Source organism: Hippocampus comes, unplaced genomic scaffold (genome assembly GCF_001891065.2).
Source record: "Hippocampus comes isolate QL1 unplaced genomic scaffold, H_comes_QL1_v1.1 scaffold31, whole genome shotgun sequence".
Classification (NCBI taxonomy): Eukaryota; Metazoa; Chordata; class Actinopteri; order Syngnathiformes; family Syngnathidae; genus Hippocampus; species Hippocampus comes.
Window position 1 is genome coordinate 49,001 of NW_017806069.1, and position 5,336 is coordinate 54,336.

Below are 5,336 nucleotides of genomic sequence, written 5' to 3' on the forward strand. Positions count from 1 at the left end.
GAGGGAGGAGGGAGGAAGAAGGGGGAGGAAGAGGAGGAGGGGGGGAGTGAATGAGGATGCATGTATAATGAGCTCCATTCACAAAAAAAAAAAAGAGAAGGGGGGAGGCGCCGAGGGACAGTGATGGCGAGTGATTGCACAGCACGATTGTCTCCGCTTTTGTGACAATTTTTAACACTTTACGTTACACTTGACCACAATGCAATCTTGAGCGATTAAACCCGCTTTAACAAGATCGATCAACACAATTTTAGTCTACTCTTTCTTCATTTTTGACCAGAGTAGCTTCGTGATTGGTACATTTCCTCTTTCAGGGGCTCCGGTTTCAAGCCTTTTTTTTCATTACTGCGACTTATGAATGAAGACTTACACCCCGCCCCTCGGCCAATCGCAACTCCTCACGGAGACAAAAGAGGCGGGGTCAGGCGCACAGCAGCCAATCGGCGCCGTTTCAAAAGGGCTCAAGTTTCGTGCAGGACTTTCCAGTTGTTTTTCATTCACAAAAAGTGAGAGGGAGAGGGGGGGGAAAAAAAAAGTCCCATTCACAAAAAACCTGCCCTGGCTTGTTTTTCTTCTCGCTATTTACTGCATCGCACTTCTCCGAGAACTGGAAAAGCGGCGCTGAATGTGACGTAAATCGGCCCAAAGCCGCGCATTCTTGCGGTTTGAAAGTCCACAAAACGCATGGCGACGACAGAGATGTTAGCCTCTTCAGTGGAAAAACACAAAGGCATGAATGTTGTCGAAAAGAACTTCTCAACGCTGCACACAGGAACATCGCGACTGAACTCGACAGAACCCGACAGTGATGGGTCACTGCATTTGACACCAAAGACTTCTTTGACTAAATCCACCTTTTAATTCCACCACTGTCACCATTTTAGAAACTGTGCACGTCGCCTGGAGCAGATCAGAAAAAAATACATTTAGCTTATGACAGGACAAAAGCAATAGCCTCATCAAATAAAAAGACATCATACTCACCAGAGACGCTTATTATTAAACAATATGAATGGATGTAGATGGCTAACGGCGTGTGGTCAAAGTTGGCTGTCCTAAGTTTTACTCTGGCCAACCAATCAGATAACAGAAGAATGCTGAAAAGTTGGCCCTCGATGACATCATTGTGAAATCTGATGGCAGTCCGTTGTTAACGTAGTTGAAGTTGCATGGGCCAACATGACTGATTCTGAAGAGCAGATTAATTAGATTGACAGGGCAACATTTCCGTTACAATGCTGCAACATTGATGGTTTAAAATCAACTCAAATTGGAAGTCTGTTATTACGAACAAAAAAGTACGTATCTATAAAATTCCTTTACTGCTTATTTGCTGTATCAAAGCCTTGCCGCCCGTTTCCATTTCTCAACGTCAGCTCTTGTGTCGGCATATGAGAAACGCCACAGTAATATTTACAGGGCGCCATAAAATATTTACACCCAAAATGAAAGCCATGTGATTACAATACGTGTCCGGAGGGGAGAAAAAGAAACACTTTGAGTCATGGCGCACGTCTCGGAAGCACATGTGTTCTTCATCACGTCTTCCAATTGGAAACAAAGGAGGTGGAGGCTCGGGGGCCGGCGCTCGTGTCGCGCTGCCGTGCGTCCAGCTTGCTCAGCAGAGACGTGAGCGCTGACGGACGGGCAGACAGACGGATGGGAGACACTTTGGGCTCTGAGAGCTTATCGATTTCAGCGGGATGGAAGGAGCGCCATTACGTCTGCCGATGGAGACAAATACGCCACGAGTGAGTGACACACGACGACCGAGCGGCAGCAGAGGGAGCGGACAGTCGGCCGCGTGTCTTTGCACACCGTTTGGACGACAAAAGGTTCCCCAAGCAACACGACGAGACAAACTGACAGCGAGCGCTGAAGTGACAAAGCACCGTCAGTCCATGTCAGCTGAAATAGTCACTAAAACTTAGCAAAATATTTTTAGTATTATTCCATACTCCCGAAAGTTACCCGAATCCTTTTAAAATACTCCCCAAAAGCGACTTAAATACTCTTGAAGTTGTGAAATACTTCCTAAACGTGACCTCTTAAATATATCGAAATGCTCTCCTGTTAGTGGCTTTCACTGAATGATTTCATCACGTCCTGTGCAGGGAGCTGGCGAAGCCCCATCGCGGTACTCGAGACCACACGCTTTGAGTATCACTGCAACAGAGAATTTACTTCATCAAATATTCATAAAATAAAGTGGCAGAGCGATCCAGTAATCCGGTCGGAGTGAATCTCCCTTCTGGGACTCATGAACGGAACCTCTGCCATCTTTTTGCCCGTCTGTGTCATTCTCGCAGCGTTGGGACACGTTGTCACGTTTTGTTCTCCAAACGCGGCCCGGAATAACCACCGAGTGCCCAGTAGGCCTTGGCGAACACAATTATTAAGCAAACACTCTCACGCTTTGGGGGGAGGTTTTTGTTTGGAGGGCGAGCCGCGCCAAAGGGAAAATAAAGGGCCGTGCAAACAGCGGCCGTGTGAACAGAGGGGCGGGGCGGCGCATGCCCGCTTGTGCCCGGACACGCACAACTTCCACTTTTCTCCTCCGAGGGTCACCCGAAATAACAGCGGGCCTCTGCTCACCCCGAGCGCCGCGCCAAGGCCCGAGGAAGCCGAGGCGTGGCCAGCAAGCGAACAATACGCACCTGAAAACAAGCGCGCACGCGCACGTTGTTGTTGTGTCTGGAAATAGTGCTTCCTGCTGAGGTCAAAGGCTGGTGAACTGGAGTGTCTTGGCATGATGCTGCCGGGCCCTCGGGCGCTTTAATAATGGAAAGCCGAATTACAAATACTGTGCCACTGACTCACTTCTCGTCTATGCATTCCTCCTGAGCTCCGGTAGAGTGGCTGGCTGTTAGTTTCAAACCACTGACAAAAGATAAAACAAAAAAAACATTGCTTAATGAATGAAAATATTGGTCAAGATGGAAGCAAAATACTACATGGAGAGCCTCAATCACTTCAATGTTGTTCCTCGTCAACAAGATGGCATCAAAGCACAACAAAAAGCTCCTTAACATACGATCACATAGTTCCTTGGAAAAAAAGAAAGTGGTAAAGCACTACATGGATCTGTTCAACTCACCAAAACGTAGTACAGTGGCACCCAGATGGCAACAAAGCAATCCTCCTCCTATTCAGGACTTGGGTCTGAGTAGAAAAGCAATACAATTGGTTCGTATGTTTGGTTTGGTGCTTTTTTTCAAATGTAAAATGTGTTTTGGCAAGTCTTGCATTTAATTCCGGTCGGTCATTCCCCGCGCAGCCCCGGCGTTGCCGGGACGCCTCATTTGTGTCGAGGACAAGTCGACGCTGGCAAGCGATGAAGCTCGGTGGGCCCGGGCGAGCCACCTGCGGACCGACCTCCTCCGACAAGCACACTGGCCCGCTTGTTCCGAGGAGCGCGCGGGCCTTCTCGTCTGCCCCGTCTGGGCTGGTCCGGCCCCTGCCAGAGATCAATCAGGTGAGCACAAAAGCTTGGAGCTTTTACAGGGCTGCTTTGCACTCAAGAGACACGGCCGCCGTGCAGCTGCACGGCTCAGCTGCCAATGGGAAACGCACAAGGCACACACTGACACAATCCTCCCTCCCCACACAGTAAATGCCCATAAAGATTAGGTTGGATTTTCACTCAGGAAGGCAGCACTTCATGCTGTCAAACGTAAAATACATCCACACTCTAAGCCCCCCCTGTCAACAATTTCGTCCAACATTCGAGTCAGTGCCTCTAATCTGCAGCTCCGCTTACCTAATTGGCTTTTGCAACCAAGTTGTGGATGGGAAAACATCACAAATCAGCAAATTTAGACAGGTTGGGCATTTTCATAAATTTCCTTTGTTGTTGATTTTAAGTGGGCAAGCATGACTTTGTTCTGGTGCCAAGTTGTGATTTGTGTTTTGACGACCATAATAACAGTGCAAGGTTTTGGACCTCTGGCTTGTGAATTGTGCAAATAGTCGCAAAGGCACATATTTGCACTCTTAAAGTGCTTGTAAAAGAAAAAAAAAGTCACCAAAGGCAACTGTTGTAGTGGGGGACATTGTTGCTTTAAATGAAGGAGACAGAGAGGATCTTTGTTGATGCCTGCGTGTTATGCCATGAGCCCCCCTTACTCCCCCCCCTACCCCTACCTCCATTGTCACCCCACATGTCCATTTAGATGCCATTTAACACGGCATGCTAATTTGGGTGTGGATACAAAATAAGAATGTCACTTACAGAACCGTGGTTGTTTTTTTGGGTCCTCCCCACCCAGCGAGCGCCATCAAACCGTCCACTGTGGAAGACGACAAAGATGACATTCAGAAATCCAACACAATGGCAGCCCGGATCACGAGTTCAAAACACATTAATAGCAAGTTATTTTAGCCTTTTGAGAGCTGGTGCACGCAAGTGCCCCTCACTATCCCGGGAGGGGTTCACGCTCCTTTTTCAAAGTCTGTCCAAACAAGAGGGGGGCTTGGACAATTCATTAGGCGCATCACGGGTGTGTACATACAGTATGTGGGTTTTAAAGTCACGGCTGGGATCACATTGATAGTAAAAAGGGGAAAAATGCTAAACTGAATTTTTGATTAATTTCAATAATTGATTATATTTAGTTAACAATGTAACTGCTAATAATGAATTGAAATTACATTGCAGGCCGCCCCTATTGAAATACTGCCTGAGAATGTTTTATAACATTTATAGCAATTGTTTTTTAAAAGGTTTTCCAACGCCCTTTTAAAAAATTACCAACACAATTACACACGTCATATCCTATATTGAGAGAGTACCAATATCTCTGCGTGTTTGCGGTAAACAAATCCCATTTTTTTCGAAACAAAGATATGATCATCTGACAATATACCTAAATAATGGTAGCCATAGACGTATATTTTAAAATTAACCTACTAACGTTGTGCTCTGTCGGCGTACAAAGGAGCATTGAAATGGCGTCGGCGTTAATCATCTTTACAATTAGCCACAGCTGGAATACTTCCTGTTTTCATTCTTCTTCTTTCAAGCGTAAAGCGTGTCAAGTGAACTATTGTGCCGCCATCTAGTGGTTGACAGTGGAGTTACAGACAAAGTAAACAGTATGCAACGCCATGTTTTTTTTTTTTTACTTCAAGTTGCTTTGAATTTTATATTAAACAAAGGATCTTTCAAATTCTGATTTTTAAAAATTCACATTAAAAATACGTTTCAATATTCCTTCAAATTTTGTGAGATGAAACATTTACGATATATGAGATAGTGAGTTTTTTTTTTTTTTTATATGTGGGAATAAAAAAAAAAAAAAACATTGGCAATAGAATTGCAAGTGATATTCAGGGAG